Here is an 18,431-nt window from a genome sequence, read left to right on the forward strand (position 1 = left end):
CTAAGATAAGTTGTAACTATAGTGTCTTGCATTACTTATTTTGAGTTTTACTAACAAATGAGATAAAATAGAAAGATAATGAAGATATAAATAGTGAGATATATTTTCATCTCAAATACAAACCAAAATCCCACAAGCATAGGATAAATTTGAAGTAAACTTATCATATTCCAACTAGTTTTGGCACCCGTGGGAATCACGGGTTTTTTTTTTAAGTATTCTGTGTTTTTTTTATTTTTTTTTTGGTTCTTTTCTAGTCATAATGTTATTTTTTTTATATTTTTGACGTGTAGTGTTTTTTTGTGTTTATGCTATCGTATTTCCATAATCTTTGTTATTGGGTTTTTATATGGGTACGATAGGAGACACGGCTGGTTATTTATTATTTTTCGTTTATTGGAGATGGTTTAACATATATATGAATATGATCTGATACGGTTTTTTAGTAGCTTTATTGGTGGGGCATTACCGATACGTTGTATACGGTTTAATTACGGTTTTTGTGTGTTATTTTTTTGAATTTGAGAAATTAACATATTGCCTTATAATGTATTCATCATTTTAGGCGGTGAGAGTGTTAGACAAAACACACATCCACCTAACATTTTAAATCCCCCACCCCGTGTAATTAGATCCCCAAATTTTGATCCCAATTTTATTCGATTTCCGCTCCCGAGTTGCCATTTCATCCCGTTTATTTTCATTACTTTTCGTCCCGTTTAGCAGATCTCCATTTCATCCACCATTTCTCAATATGTGAACCGTTAATTTTCGTCTCCTGCCAGTGGTAGTGGTGAATCGTTTTGTCATTTCGCCATTTCCTGGTTGTTCTCATTCATCTCGTTGAGTCGATCTGGTTGGTTTTATTCGCATGCATCCCGAATCGCCATTTAATTCCGTTTATGATCATATCTTTCCGTCCCGTTTAGTCGATCCCCATTACATCCACCATTTTTCAATATGTGAGCCGTTAATGGTTGTCTCCTGCCAGAGGAAGTCGCGAATTTTGTGATTCTGAAATTTGGAGTAAAGTGAGAAATGGTGGTACTGGTGGATATTATAGAGATGTTGATGTTCTCCATTTCTCTTCTCAATTTCCTCCTGATTCTCAAGTAAATTTGTTTTTTCTCTAATTACTTTAGTAAATTTGTATAATTCTGACATAAGTAAATCAGTAAGAGGCAGAGTACTAACCCGCTACAAGTTTGAAACAATCAATCTCCCAAAATGTAATTTGGCCAGAATGCTTTATCCTATATCAATTTGCCACCCCTTAAATTCCACACTCAGTAAGGTAGGCTATCAATACCCTCCAAATAACCCAATTCACGGGAAAAAGAAAAGAAAATCATAATACTCCATCCGTCCCAATCATTTGTTTATCTATGATTACAATATCCCTCACGAAGAATAAAAAAAAAGGTAAGCAAATGATTGGGACGGGACGGAGGGAGTATCAATTACTAAATTACACCATCAAACCGTAAAATTGTTATTTTCACCGGAACATAATTCAGGTAAACTCATCTGTTGTATGAGTCAGAAAACGCATATAAGTTTGCGCCTTAAATTTATCGTAAGTCAAATTCAAACGGTACTAAATTACAATTATAAAATTTCAATAACCATTTACATGTCTATATCATATACGAAACAAAGGAAGGCAACGTACTAACCCACTACAAGTTTGAAACAGGTAGTGGATATCCAACGGAATTCGAAATTATTGGCTACAATTGTTGTGACGCTGTCGCACTAAATTACAATTATAAAATTATAATAACCATTTACATGTCTATATCCTATACGAAACAAAGGAAGGCAGAGTACTAACCCACTACAAGTTTGAGGCAGGTAGTCGATATCCAACGGAATTCGAAATTATTGGCTACAATTGTTGTGACGCTGTTTCTGTCCGGATTTTGTGGCACTGCAACAAATTGAAGCGAAATAACTATCAATCAATTTCAATATCGTCACAATAAAACACTTACAAAATTATAAGAACACAAATTGCCAAGTAACACGTTACATCCTGAGATGGCAAATGCGCGCGTCAGTGATAAGAAAAGGGTAATCCTAAAATTTAGGGAATTGCAAATAAGAAAAGCGTCTCAGTAGAAATGGAAATCAAAGCCCAAATAGTACAGTAATATGGCCTTGCTTTCAACAAACAGTAGGTCATGATAATAATATGAGAGTAAAAATATATTTCATGATGTGGTGATTTCGGTTTCGGACAGAGGTATACAAAGAGGTTGAAGATTAAGGATCTTTTTTTATTGTTTTATGAAATATAATAACTGTGTTTATGATGAATTTGACAACCAAACCATTATAATTAGTATGCACTCAATACGGGCATTCAATTGGATTTAGCGGTTTAACTGAGGAAGAAGATGAAGGAACTGAGGAAGAAGATGAAGGATTAGGCGGCTGATTTATTACTTTTAATGACTTTCCTTAAGTAGTAGGAAATATAAGGTGGCAGCTGATGTGGAAAGCACGTGGGATACGGAAGTCCAGCTGGCTTTTTTCAATCCTACGTGGATTTGTCCGCTTGGCGTTTATTAGCCATTTTAGAGGAGGCTTTTAATAATATTTATAGATTTCCATATTTCGATACCTTTTTTCTCCCTCCATCATATTCCTTCTCTTTTCCGTTATATTTTTATTTTTGCAAACAAAGTATAAGTAAGTTACATGACTTAAAATAGATCAATATCAATCAATTCAATATAAACTACTTATAGTCATCAAAACCCTCTTTTGTCATTCCATATTTCTCTCATTTTCTTCCTTACTCGCTTTCCCCTTTCCAATATTGTTTTTTTTTTCCGCCGTTATATAAAACGTACAAAAGTTGTGCGTTTATATACACGATACTTTAGAGGCATTTGGCCCATATTTATAGTATGTTTACGTTTTTCATTTCCTCATAGTACTTCCTTCAAATAAAATTTATCTATTTACCTCTTCAAATATTGCTCGCCATATCAACTATTTCTCCACGCGCATTCACCCTTCCCAGTTCCCACTAAACTAAACAACCTAAACCCATCGTAACAAACCTCATCCCTATCAGTGAACAATTTCCCCTACCGATATCTGCTTATATTCTCTAAATTGCACTATAAAGCGTCAGAGATTAACCCACCCATCGAGAAACTTACCCCCTCCCCAGAAGCACAGCATACTCCTAATCCTACCCCTTAGAAAAGCACATCAATTACCCTACCAGATTCATGTTCAGCATACCCCTACTCCTACCCCTACCAGTTTATATTGAAATTATATTGATTTTAGATTAAAGTTCTGAAATTATAATCATCAAAACTCTCTTTTGTCGTTCCTTCTTTGTTTATTTTTTTCTTACTCCCTTTTCCCTCTCCAATATTGTTGTATTTTTTTCTGTTATATAAAACATACATGTTATATACTTATATATATGGTTTTGTTTATATACATGATACTTTAGTGAAACTTACCCCTTCAAATAATATAATATACCTATTTACATGTTCTAATATTACCTCGCCGTATCAATTTTTCACGTGCATTCACCCTTCCTACCCAACTCGCCCTATAAGATTCATGTCCTACCCATAATGAATAAGACAATTTTAAAAAAAATTATATTTAATTGATTGATATTGATCTTAGATTAAACTTCAGAAGTTATAATCATTAAAACTCTCTTTTGTCATTCCCTATTTTTCTCATTTAGTTAAAGCCTAAAGAAAGAGAGAATAGTAGTTATTGTGTGGCTGATCTTATCAGTTTTCGTATAAATGATCTTTCCCTCATGTTCGGCTATAGCGAGAACCCCAGAATCTAGGGCCGCTTGGCGTTCCAACCCGGTTCCAACAATGCATTTCTCAGACTGAGAAAGCGGAACTGCTTGACGTTGCATATTAGAACTCATTAAAGCTCAATTTGCATCGTTATGCTCGATAAAAGGAATGAGGGAAGCTCCAATAGAAAAATATTGGAAGGGAAAAATACTTCGAAGATGAACCTGTTCCCACGCAATAGTCAGGAATTTTAGAAAGTTCTGAAATTATAATCATCAAAACTCTCTTTTGTCGTTCTTTATTTGTCTATTTTTTTTTCTTACTCCCTTTTCCCTCTCCAATATTGTTGTACTTTTTATGTTATATAAAACATATATGTTATATACTTATATATGGTTTCGTTTATATATATATGATACTTCAGAGAAACTTACCCCTTCAAATAATATAATATTTGTGATTTTCTCCTTTTCTCATAGTACGACCTTCAAATAAAACATACATATTTACCTGTTCTAATATTACCTCACCATATCAATTTTTCACGTGCATTCACCATTCCTACCAACTAACCAACCTAACTCTTCCTACCTCCAACCCCACCTCTATCCACGAACAATTCTCCCTATCGATATCTACTTATATTCCCTAAATTATACTCCTAAACGTTAGAGATTAACCCTACCACTCGAGAAACTCACCTCATCCCCAAAACCCCGCCATACCACTACCCCTACCTCTCACAAAAATACACACGCACAGTGAAGTCATCTATCGCCCTATAAGATTCATGTCCTACCCATAATGAATAAGAGAATTTTAAATAGATTTATATTTAATTAATTGATATTGATCTTAGATTAAACTACATAAATTATAATCATTAAAACTCTCATTTGTCATTCCCTATTTGTCCCACTTAGTTAAAGCCTAAAGAAAGAGAGAATAGTAGTTATTGTGTGCAACTGTATGGTGCAAAAAATAAAACAAAAGTGATCATTTTTTTGATAGACAGTGATAGCTAATTAGCTATATGATAATTAAAACGGGGAAATTTTATAATAATTTAGAAGTGGTAAATTTATAATAATGAAAAGTAGTTAATTTTTAACATAAAATAATAATTTTTTTTTTATAAAATGGAATTGATTATTATCAAGTTATTGAGTTGGTCTCAACCAACAAGACGAGTTATTTTGGTCTCAACCAATAAGACGGAATTTTGAGATCATTTTATAATCAAATGTGACCACTTTTGAAAAACAAGTTAAGTTGTCACACTAACTGGATCATTGTGGTTACATTTGACCATAAAATGATCACAAAATTCCGTCTTTTTGGTCAGACAAAAATAGTCCGTCTGAAACAAGAATTTGTGCAAGTTATCAGTTATTTGAGGAATAATAGTAAGTTTAACATAATAAAATATTCCGGGGATGTTTGGTTAACTTTATTGGAATAAAATGGAATGAATTTGATTCATTCCATTGTTTGGTTGAGAGGTTTGAGAATAGAGTTAGATACGCAATGTATTCTAATTTCTTCCTCAACCTCAATCCTTTCGAATCCCATACACACATGGACGCTCTACACATACTTTTTCTAGTCTAAGTTTATCCACAGACTCATCTTCATACTTCAGACTCTGTCACCTCAACTTTTCATTCTTCAGACTAACACTCATGCTCTCTCAAACTCACTTAAAAAATACACTTTATCCTCATACTCATGTGAAACTTTGCACCTCAACTTTCCACTCAACTTATTTTACTTTTATATTTCATTACATCAATATCTTCAATTATTTTATGATGACATATTTTTCACTTAAATAAATCAAATATTAAATAAACCTTGTGACATAATTTTTTTATTACCCATCTCCCTTAAACTAAAAGAATAAGAGATCTCTAAAGTTTTCCCGCCTAAATAAATTAGGCTATAAATGGGCTTCATAACATCATATATACAATTGGGCCATCCTGATTAATTTTGACTTATGTTATAAATGGGCTTCATAATGTCATATCTACAATTGGACTATACTGATTAATTTTGTCATTTAAAAAAGGGGATAATATTTTTTAATTTGCATAGACATAATAATACGATATTATTATTTTATTACATACATGAAATTGCACTAATTATATGTACAATGTGATTGAAATATTTTACTATTATTATTTTTAGAACTAAACACTATGGCCAAGAACATTTTTTAGGAAACATTTTCTAATTAATTCTATTTTTCTATCTTTTGATACAAACGTTCATAAATAATTGTTATTACTTTTAAAAAGAAAAACTTACTTATGATATATTTTTTTCTTACACTTTAACTTAATATTTATCTTTGCTCCATACTATATGAAAACTTAAATTTTGGGTAATTTTTTTTAGTTATTTATAAAAAGCCTTTAGTGGATATACTGATATAATTAAAAATAATATTTTTTTAAAACAAAGTTAATAAAATAATTTCACTAAAACTGACAATCTTATACGAAGTAAAAGTGTGGAACAATATCTTTTCTAGCTCTTAATTCAAAATATTATTAATAGTAACTTTTATAATTAAATTTATAATGTAGTTAAATACCAATAGTATAATTGTTAAATTCTCTAATATTCCTATCTAAAAAACCGCACATTTGCGCGGGATCTATATCAGTATATAAATAAAAGAAATTATATTACAAACTAAATTTCAAGATATGAAAGAGAATTACATAAACACATAATATAAAACTAAACAAAATAAATACTCCCTCCTATTTCATATGTTGTTCTCTTTTCAATAAAATACTACTCACATATATTAGAAAAAGTGGAACAACATATGAAATAAGAGGTAGTATAAATTTATAATTAGATTTTCCTACATTTCAATTGGTTAAGTAGATTTTTATCTTATCTATATTGATAAAAACAATACATAATTTATTATCACAAATTTTCATTTAAGACGGGCACTATCCGTCTTAACCTTAAGATAGGTCAAATACATGTCAAAGCACCTCTCTTGTTGCTAGAAAATGCTAAAAGTTTTGTCTTTATTACTACCACTTGGTTGTACTTGACCCGTCTTAAGCTTAAGACGGATACTATGCGTCTTAAACAAGACTTACTAATCTACTATATATATATATATATATATATATATATATATATATATATATATATATATATATATATATATATATATATATATATATATATATATATATATGGGCGGGATCCGTGCGAACTAAGTTACGGTGCGAACCGTACGAACTAAGAAATATACCCTTCAGTCTGTCACGCATTCCATTGTCCAATTTTTCAAGAGAGAGAACTATCTCGCACACTCTCTCTCTCTCTTTCTTGCTTCCTCACTTCCGTTACACTTTCCTCTTTCACTGGATCGACATTCGGCTCGACCGTCGTTCTACTAATTGACCAACATTACTGCAACCGTTATTTCGATCTAAGTTCACTATAGAACGAGGTGGGTTCAATTATGATTTTAGATCTTTTTAATTTCTCCCCATTTTTAATGTAATTTTGTGATAAATCATCGTTATAATCGAAAAATTAAGTATATCGGAAAAATTAGGGTTTGTAAAATATGAAATTTTGATTTTCATAGATTGTGTAATTGATTTATGTATGTGAATTTGAAACCCAACAATAAATACCATGTGTCCTCTTCATGGTTCTTATACCTATATTTTATTTTTAGTTTTTATCTGATTTTCCTCTGATTCCGTCTAGATGCGTTCATATTATAAAATTTCTAGCTGATATTAGTTAAGATCTAATCTGGGCTTCTGTTGTTTCTTGCTCGAATTCATGGGGCTCCGTTGAGATCATTTGCTCGTGGTCCACGAAGAATATAACGAAACCGACCTCGACACAACGTGATGGTTGAATTTGAATCATTTGAAGGATTCGATCGATGGGTTGCTTTGAGGAGAATCTTTGGTCGCGCAGTGGATGTGATCAAGTGAATTGGTCATGTAATCGCGGTTGAGTTCAAGGAAGAAGCGATAGTTGACTCTCGTTTTCGGGTTGCGCCATGGTGCTCGTCGAAAGTTGAGGAGAAGACGGAGCAGCTGTGGCTGCTGATGTTGTCGTGCTGAGATGTGAGACGAGGATGAGCAGAGTCGTGTCGGAACTCCGAAAAAGGAATATGAAGAGGTATAAATACTGTAACCTCACTCTCTGCTCCTCTTTAAAATTTCTGCTTTGACATAGTCATATTGCATTCTTTTCCTTGATTACTGGCTTCTACACCAACTATTGTATAATATTGCATATAAAGTGTTGAAAGAGGGCTATGAAGTGATTTCTTTGACCAAAAATGAAAAGCGGACGATTTTCATCTGGAAATTTGTATTTTGCTAATGCTACTTCCTCACTTACAATTGCAGACAGTCAAATGTTGTCCATTTTGTCTTCCTTCCTCCATCAAAACTTGAGTTTTCTTGCGATAACGAAGAATGGATACAGCTTTAGTTCTATTTTTTATATTGGGTATGGAGTTGTATGTCAATGTTATGATTTTTCATTTGGTGCGGGTTAGCAACAGTGAGAGCCCTTTTTATTCAAGTCCGTATTGCAATAAATCGGATATCAGAGAAATTGTTAAGTTCTGGAGCTTTGGAAAGTAGTGCAACATGCGGATTAAGAAAGCACATTGTGGAACTAGAAAGGATTCTTGAGGAGAAGAAGGAACATTTCGAGGTTGCTAACCCCCGTTAAACTGGTGGAGCCATGAGTTTAATGGGGTTAGGCTAAGTTTAATGGTCTTGTCGAGCCATGAGTTGCTCGAGTTAAAGGGGCAGCGAGTGGTTATTCTGGTGGTGCTCTCGTTTTATTGGTGGAGGAACCCAGCACTTGTAGAGCCAATTGTGCCATTTGGTGGTGTAGTGGTCCGCTCTTGTAGTGGCGGGACACGATGAGAGGAGGCGTGTCTTGAGTCGCTTTCGAATGTGGTGTGATGGATTTGGAGTTTGTTGGGTTGCTAGAGCTTGGTTTTCGGTCCAGTGACGTTGCTCTTGTGGGTGATCAACTGAGCTGCTCGAAAGGGAGTTAATTTTTAGTCAGATCCTCCATCTAATAAATCTTATGTTAAATTGTTGGGTTATTCTAAATAAAATTTTCCAACAAATTACTGGTCAAGGTCAAGTAGTAGTAGTAGTACTCGTAATATCTTTAATTTGTTAATATTTTCTACGAAGTATAATTTTCGTAGTAAATTTTAAAGTATCTTAATACGCTACTCCGTATATACTATCCGTAATTATCTTCGTATTGAATAATAGGAGATGATAATCTTACAGAAATTTGAGCTGGTGTCTCTGTCATAGGCTTAGCCTGCATTATCAACGTTATCTTCAAACTTAATTAAGCCTCAGCAGCTCAATGACTTAGTCAATTGTCTCCATCTACTTAGTGATCAATGATTAGTTAAAAAAATATAGCCCGTATATTTGGGCTGATTAAAATCCTAAAAAGAGAGGGGTAAGGTTATTCGGCTTTTCCTAAAACGCGGGTCCGCCTAATCCAACCCTAAACCCTTTCCCTTGTTATCGAAACGGGAACCGTAAACTGAGCGCTAAAAGGGGAAGGGTGAACCCCTTTCCGAGGGGACCGGGTATCCTAAAACGGGACGGGAAAGGGTTTAGGGTTGGATTAGGCGGACGCCAACGACGCGGGTCCGCCTAATCCAACCCAAAATCCTTTCCCTTGTTATCGGGAATGGGTTATTTAGACGAAACGTACCCACAATATATGTAAAACGAACCTAAGACTATTTCGAAACGTACCTAGTACGTAAAAGGGATTAAACGGTGGGCGGGTATCCTAAAACGGGACGGGAAAGGGTTTAGGGTTGGATTAAGCGTCCCGCTAACGCGGGTCCGCCTAATCCAACCATAAACCCTTTCCCTTGTTATCGAAATGGGAACCGTAAATTGAGCCCTAAAAGGGGAAGGGTGAACCCCTTTCCGAGGGGACCGGGTATCTTAAAACGTGACGGAAAAGGGTTTAGGGTTGGATTAGGCAGACCGCTAACGCGGGTCCGCCTCATCCAACCCTAAACCCTTTCCCTTTTTATCGGGAATGGGTTATTTAGACGAAACGTAACCACAATATATGTAAAACGAACCTAAAACTATTTCGAAACGTACCTAGTACACCATAAACCCTTTCCCTTGTTATCGAAACGGGAACCGTAAACTGAGCCTTAAAAGGGGAAGGGTGAACCTCTTTCCGAGGGGACCGGGTATCCTAAAACGGGACGGGAAAGGGTTTAGGGTTGGATTAGGCGGACCGCTGACGCGGGTCCGCCTAATCCAACCCAAAACCCTTTCCCTTGTTATCGGGAATGGGTTATTTAGACGAAACGTACCCACAATATATGTAAAACGAACCTAAGACTATTTCGAAACGTACCTAGTACGTAAGAGGGATTAAACGGTGGGCGGGTATCCTAAAACGGGACGGGAAAGGGTTTAGGGTTGGATTAGGCGTCCCGCTAACGCGGGTCCGCCTAATCCAACCCTAAACCCTTTCCCTTGTTATCGAAACGGGAATCGTAAACTGAGCTCTAAAAGGGGAAGGGTGAACCCCTTTCCGAGGGGACCGGGTATCCAAAAACGAGACGGGAAAGGGTTTCGGGTTGGATTAGGCGGACCGCTGACGCGGGTCCACCTAATCCAACCCTAAACCCTTTTCCTTGTTATCGGGAATGAGTTATTTAGACGAAACGTACCCACAATATATGTAAAACGAACCTAAGACTATTTCGAAACGTACCTTGTACGTAAAAGGGATTAAACGGTGGGCGGGTATCCTAAAACGGGACGGGAAAGGGTTTAGGGTTGGATTAGGCGTCCCGCTAACGCGGGTCCGCCTAATCCAACCCTAAACCCTTTCCCGTCTTATCGAAATGGGAACCGTAAACTGAGCCCTGAAAGGGGAAAAGTGAACCCTTTTCCGAGGGGACCGGGTATCCAAAAACGGGACGGGAAAGGGTTTAGGGTTGGATTCGGCAGACCGCTAACGCGGGTTCGCCTAATCCATCCCTAAACCCTTTCCCTTGTTATCGGGAATGGGTTATTTAGACGAAACGTAACCACAATATATGTAAAACGAACCTAAGACTATTTCGAAACGTACCTAGTACGTAAAAGGGATTAAACGGTGGGCGGGTATCCTAAAACGGGACGGGAAAGGGTTTAGGGTTGGATTAAGCGTCCCGCTAACGCGGGTCCGCCTAATCCAACCATAAACCCTTTCCCTTGTTATCGAAACGGGAACCGTAAACTGAGCCCTAAAAGGGGAAGGGTGAACCCCTTTCCGAGGGGACCGGGTATCCTAAAACGGGACGGGAAAGGGTTTAGGGTTGGATTAGGCGGACCGCTGACGCGGGTCCGCCTAATCCAACCCAAAATCCTTTCCCTTGTTATCGGGAATGGGTTATTTAGACGAAACGTACCCACAATATATGTAAAACGAACCTAAGACTATTTCGAAACGTACCTAGTACGTAAAAGGGATTAAACGGTGGGCGGGTATCCTAAAACGGGACGGGAAAGGGTTTAGGGTTGGATTAAGCGTCCCGCTAACGCGGGTCCGCCTAATCCAACCATAAACCCTTTCCCTTGTTATCGAAACGGGAACCGTAAACTGAGCCCTAAAAGGGGAAGGGTGAACCCCTTTCCGAGGGGACCGGGTATCCTAAAACGGGACGGGAAAAGGGTTTATGGTTGGATTAGGCGGACCGCTGACGCGGGTCCGCCTAATCCATCCCTAAACCCTTTCCCCTTGTTATCGGTAATGGGTTATTTAGACGAAACGTACCCACAATATTTGTAAAACAAACCTAAGACTATTTCGAATGAGGACCATAAACTCAGCCCTATATAGGGAAAGATGAACCCCTTTCCATGGGTCGGGTATTCTAAAGCGGGACGAGAAAAGGTTTATGGTTAGATTAGGTGGCCCGCTACATAATACTACAACTCACATGAAATTCCAATTCAATACGGGAATTTTTTGTATAAATGAAAGCAGAATGCAGTTTTAGACAAACGTATATACTTTAGATCTGTAGGAACATACAAAAATTATTTTCGCATATTACAATATCATTTTGCTATATGGAGTCCTACAAACGAGTTTTGAGTGACGAATACAAATGAATAATGATACATAAACTTAACATATGGGGTCTTGCTAGTGTAAATAAATCATACAACATCCAACATACAGCCTCACCAGTAACATGGCTTGAGGATGTTGACAGAATCAACATAACTATCATATACCTGCACAATGACGATGTAGTCGACTGTCAGCTAATTACTAACATTAGCATAATCATTGTTTGTTTGTTTGTTGTTATGTGAAGGGATCCCGAAGAGCAATTTAATGTTGTCTAGATAATTAGTACCAAATCTCGATTGGCACAATACAACCTTAACCACTACTGCCCACCACCATTCACCTACCCTCAACCACCCCCACTACCAATTTCGCCGCTGCCTTCACAAGGACCATGACAACGAGGCCCTCTAAACACCATTAATCAAACCTACGTTCATTAATCACAACCAATAGGCGCTGGCGGCAACCCAGACCCACCAGAGCCAACAGTCGCCACCCACCAGACACCACACACCACAGCCAACGACGCACCCACATCCAGCATACGCAAGGTCAACCAAAACTCGACCTTTATCCATCCGCTATACATTGGCGACGACATGAAATCCGCCACACCCAACTTGGGGTCGAGAACTCCTGAGAACACAGTCATCAAATGTCCATAATTGAGCACATTTGATGAAAGAATGTCCAGATGTTAAATAACTTACCTTATTTAACATTTCATTATTTCAAGCCATTGTTTCTTTTACTACTTAATCACAGCTAGAAGACACAGTCTAGAACTCCTGAGAAGTCGAGCCAATGTCACCTTTCCACTAGCTACCTTCTTTGGCAACAAAGTCTGATGAATATTTGGCATCATACCACCATTCGCAATTGTCACCTGTCCAAGTAACTTGCTTAGCTCCTCATCATTTCTTACAGCTAATTGAATGTGTCGCGGGACTATCCTGGTCTTTTTGTTGTCTCTCGCAGCATTCCCTGCCAACTCCAACACCTACCACACACCAAATAATTTCACTCTTATCAATTAACTAAATCACATTCATTAACCTCAACATCATAAACTGCTAAATACATATACAAATTAAAAATTTCGACATTTCATTTTTTTTTGCCAATGTGAAAGTGTGAAACCCATCTTGCCTCTCAATGAGAAGACATGTAAGTGATTCTCATTACCAAGTTTTGGCCATTTTTGTATCCAAGAAGACATAAAGTTATGATGTTTAGGGTTTCATGCAATTCTATAATCCTAAGTTCCTGACTACCTTAAATCTTTAGAAGACACAAAACTAAATCCCCAACAAATTCTAATGCTTGGTAGTTTAAGGGTTTTCAAACTCGAGAACCGAGTAATACGAAGTATTTCTGTAACATTTCACTTATGTGGGTTGTACATAGGATAAATTACCAGAACTCGATGCTAAACAAACCCACCCATTGCAACATCCAACAAGTTCAAGCTCATCATTTCAGTATATACAATGGTCTTCAACTTGATATGAAACAATCTACTTTGCGTGCTATATATATCATTATAACATCATGATCATAACACAAAATGTAATTAACAATCACATGTAATAAAACAACTATCTCATCTAAATTTTGAGTACTCCATCAGCATAACGTAATAATACAAGAAAAGTTTCATTTCATAATTTCGACATTTCCCCCCTTAAATCTCTTTGTGCTTAGGGGAAGTGGGGAAGGGAAAGGATGATTAAAACTACGAGTGAAAAGTACAGTATACAAATCCTTAAACCTCATCCTCACCATTTCAAAATGATTAATTGATTCATTTCATTTTTTTTGTTCACAATCGACAGCTAGATAAGTCTCTTATCGGAGTATTCTCTCTGTCTCAATCATTTCTTTACATTTGATTAAATACGGAGGAAGTACTCTCTCAGTCTGTCCATCTCAAATTAATCACAATCATATCCCACAGCATCATAAACTACTAACAAAATTACATATATACAAATTTCTCTATCTATAATGGTTAAAAACACCGCTTTCAACCCGAATTAATGAATTGTGGTAACATTTTGAGGCAAATAAATCACTCATTACCTCTTTAAATTCGACATTAGAGTTATAGATCGACGACGAGAGATGATCTAGATGAGGCATCGTCGCCGACAACATTAATGACGTGCAGAAAATCCCGTCGACGGATAAGAGAGAGAATATGGGTGAGGCGTTTGTGTTGATGGAAACGACGGCAGAAAATGTCAGTGATTGTACTCTCCGGTGATGCCTCCATCGTTGATAAGCCGCCGCGACATGGTGGTGGTCGTCGGAGCTCCGGTATCGGCGATATTTGCGTTGGGTGAAAGGAGACAGTGTGATGAGTGAGATTGAGTAGTGTGGACATGGGTTACGCGTGAGATATAAAATGGTTGGTTGGGATTTTCTTTATCAGCCGCATATTGTTTTAATCTAATGGTTGTTATTGAGTTCGTATAGTTCGCACCGTAAAATAGTTCGCACGAGATCCTGATTCTATATATACATATATATATATATATATATATATATATAGATAGATAGAGAGAGAGAGAGAGAGAGAGAGAGAGAGAGAGAGAGAGAGAGAGATTTAGGATCGTATGAGAACCCTCCTCGTATGAGAACCATGAGAACCATTGTCCACCGTCAGATCTATTAATCCAGCGGACCTGATGATGACGCGCGTCCTAACTTACCTTCCTAATTGGAGGTTATTTTTGTCATTTTACTTATTCTTTTATAACATTCTTTCTCTTCCTTACTCGTCTTCTTCATTCAGCTTCTCTTACTTTCCCAATTTCATCCGGATACTTCTTTTAATCTAGCTACTCTTCCAATGAAATTAAGGTAAGATCGTTCAATTTCTTCTCCACTTCATAATTGTTTCACGATTATGTGTATTTGATTACATTTTCCCCTTTGTTTTTCCTTCTAATTTAATTTTTCTATTGATTTTGTATTGTTGATTGCATGTTCATCTTTGATTTTTCCCTAATTACAGTTACATTCATTGTATTTTCGATTGTTTTGTTTTCTTCTTTCCAATCGTTTAGGTTTATTTTTGTAGTGTTTTGTATTGTTCCTTTCAATCGTTTTACGATTCTCTGTATTTGATTGCATGTTCCTCTATTGGTATGTATCTTTTTAGCTGCTATGAAGTATTTGCTAAGTTTCTGTAGAATATTTGAGTTACTCCAATTAGAGGCCAAGTTATTTACAAAATATTCTAGGTGAAGTGCATCTTATTAGTACTGCATGTTCAATTTTTCATCACTATATGTACATTTCCTATGTTTATAGAAATTATTGTCTTTCTATGCTGATAATAGGTTGGGTAGTGATGATAATCGCCCGAGTAGTTCTCGTCCTTCTAAACGGCAGAAGTCTCGTCGTCCTGTGTTTCCATTTGCTGTTACACGCATGTCTCCAAAGGGCTTATTTTACGTCATTCATTGTATGACGTATGAGCAATGGCAAGATATTAATGCAATTGGGTTTGGTGGTTTATTTTCGTTGGATGTTGATAGGTTACCTATGCGTCTCGGCTATTGGCTTATTGATAATTTTAATCCAATAACAACTTCTCTTATGCTCTATGGTGGTAAGGAGTCGCCTATTCGAGCCGACGTACATGCGACTTTGGGTCTTCCTATGGGTCCTAAGCAAGTGCAGTTAGCTTCTTATATTGATGAAAGTGAAGAATTCTCAGAATTCTACCACCAATGGAGAAGTCAATTTCCTGGGACATCTGGACTTGTCTTAATCACAACACTTCAAACTTATATTGCAACAAATCAGAAATTAGGTGGTGATCAATTTAAAGTGAACTTTGTTGTTCTTGTTGTCTCTCTTATGATGAAAAACAACCAAAGATCTTATGTGAATCATCATGTTCTCAAGTCTTTAATGGATGTGAATGATATTGCTAACTACAATTGGTGTGAGTATATTTTGGATAGTTTGAGGAATGCCAAGCTGAATTGGGCAGTTAAGAAGAACTATTTCGAGGGTCCTCTGTTGTTTTTAATGGTATAATATTCTATCTATTTTTCAGCGTGTATTTTTTACTCTTGGCTAATTATTATTCTCCTTTTAATTTTTATACAGATTTTAATGTTCTTGTTTAAATGTTATAGCTGTTTTACGTTGATCGGGTTGTTCACAAAAAGCGAACTGTTGATCGAGATTTTTTCACTCTCACCGGTTGGACCACTACTGCTCTCTATGCTAGACAAAAAGAAGAGATGAAATCGTTTCATTTTGGAGAGGGGACAATAGAAGATATGATGGTGGAGAATGTTAATATACAATCAGGTTCAGTATCGCCTAATACACAATCTGGCTGCCAAACAACTATTAAGGTAATCACTAAGAAAAATATTATGTACTTATGGTTTTGTTGTTCATAGCCTATGGTATTTTCTGTCGGAACTTATGTTACACTTTTTATGAACTTATATTTGCAGATTTTACTTGAGTCCCTATTTTCATCTACTTGTTTTTGTGTAGGATTATATTCATGAACTTGCATTCAAAACCAAGGCTACTGCAGAGCATTTGGTGTCCTTAGAGTCCTTAATAAAAGATCGTCCACCTAAGTTATATGAAAATCCGGACATGAAGAAGTTGTGTAATGTGGCAATGAAGCTAATGAATGAGCCGTATGATGAAGGAGGATGTTCTCAGAATGTTGAAGTAAATGATCTTCTTTGTCACTAATGTTGCTCCGGATAATCCAGTGAGAACATGAACTTGGGTCTTCTAGTCCTACGAAAGTAACCTCGAATGCCACTCTAGATGACGAATTTTATGCAACGATGAAGTTTTACTTGCTATTCAAGCAAATTTGAAAAGTTTTGTTCAAAGAAACGGGTTTCTTCTAGGCCGGGAACTTCTCAAGTGACTTCATTATTATCTATTTCAACATCTTCAACTCATTGCTCTAACCCAAAAGTACATTATGCTTTCATCTTATATTATTTGATCACTTTAATTATTTCTTTCTCATTTCAATATTATTTTTTGTGATTTTTTGGGTTTTTGTGTAGGAGTATATACATGAGCTTGCTGTTAATTATGCACGAATGGCTGAAAATATGGTTATTCTTGAGAACAAGTACGAAATTGGAGCTACAAATTTTCCAGAAAATGATACTATCAAACACCTACATAGTTCTATATCTTTATTATATCGTACCTATGGAGGATGTAATGAGGACATCTCTCCCTCATCTTGGTTCACTGATTCAAAAGAAGAAGCAGATTTAATAGCTTTTGCCAAGGCAGCCGAGGATGCATACAATAAAAAACGTGCAGTAACTTCTACAAGGCCAATCATTGAACATCAATGGCAAGCTGATGACGATTCCCATGGTGGTGTTATTCCTCTGTCTTTCAGTCTTGGTTTGTCTCAGGATGAACTTTTTAATAATCTAAAAGTTGCTTTGTTGTCACCAACTACAAATGTTGATCATGATGCAGTAGTGCGGAACATTTTGTTAGAAATATCTACTGACCAAAAGGATGAACACGCTGATAAAAAAACAGATCAGAAAGGTGACGATCTAGTTCAGAAAGATGATGACAAGTCGTGTGCGGAGGTGCATGAGGACGCTAATACACAATCATATTCTGAAAAGACGATTTCAGATGGTTATTGTGAACCTGATTCTGATTCAAGGCTTTCTCCTACCCGCTACCATGTTGTTACAAGGAGGAGAGGTAGTTCAGCAACACTTGTACCAGAACTTCGTTCTCCTTTTATAGTTAGGGATGTTGATACAGTAAGTAGCCTCACCAAAGTGCAAAGACTTGTGTGTGACTACATATACGCAGACTTTGGACAAGAGAGCCCTCTTCATAAGTAATTTTTCTTTGATTCCTTACTTTCCTTTTTGTAGCTAGTCTTGCTTGTGACGGGCTAATCCCGTCACAAGCTTGTGATCCCTCACAAAAAGGGAGAGGGGACAAGGTGGGGCACCCTCCATGTGCTTCCCACTCACCTCTCAATGGGTATTTTGTGAGAGAAAACAGTATCCGTCACAAGCTTGTGACGGATATCCCCGTCTTCAATGAGATTTGTTGCTGTTTTTATTTGCCATCCACTTGTTTATTATTTCTTGGTGATTTAAATGGGATATTTTTCAACAGTGAGAAGGTGTTCATGTATAAGGGCATTACTGCTATTTGTCCTCAGTTTCAGACCCTTAAACCTCGAGAGCTTGTGTCAAGTGTCATCCTTGATTGTTGGTCTGCTTACTTGAATCATCGAGAGATAGAAAAGAGCGATTCAAGTCCATTGAGATTTTACATTAGTACATTCGTGCTTGTAAGTTCACTATTTTGATTCTTTCTAAAATTTCTAATACTATTTATGTATGTGTTGATATTTGTTTGTTATATTTTAATCTTTTTTGTGCTTCTAGATTGTGTTTACCGATTATAGGAAGAATAAAAGCGATG

This window comes from Silene latifolia, chromosome 1 (assembly GCF_048544455.1).
Source record: "Silene latifolia isolate original U9 population chromosome 1, ASM4854445v1, whole genome shotgun sequence".
In the NCBI taxonomy this organism is placed as follows: domain Eukaryota; kingdom Viridiplantae; phylum Streptophyta; class Magnoliopsida; order Caryophyllales; family Caryophyllaceae; genus Silene; species Silene latifolia.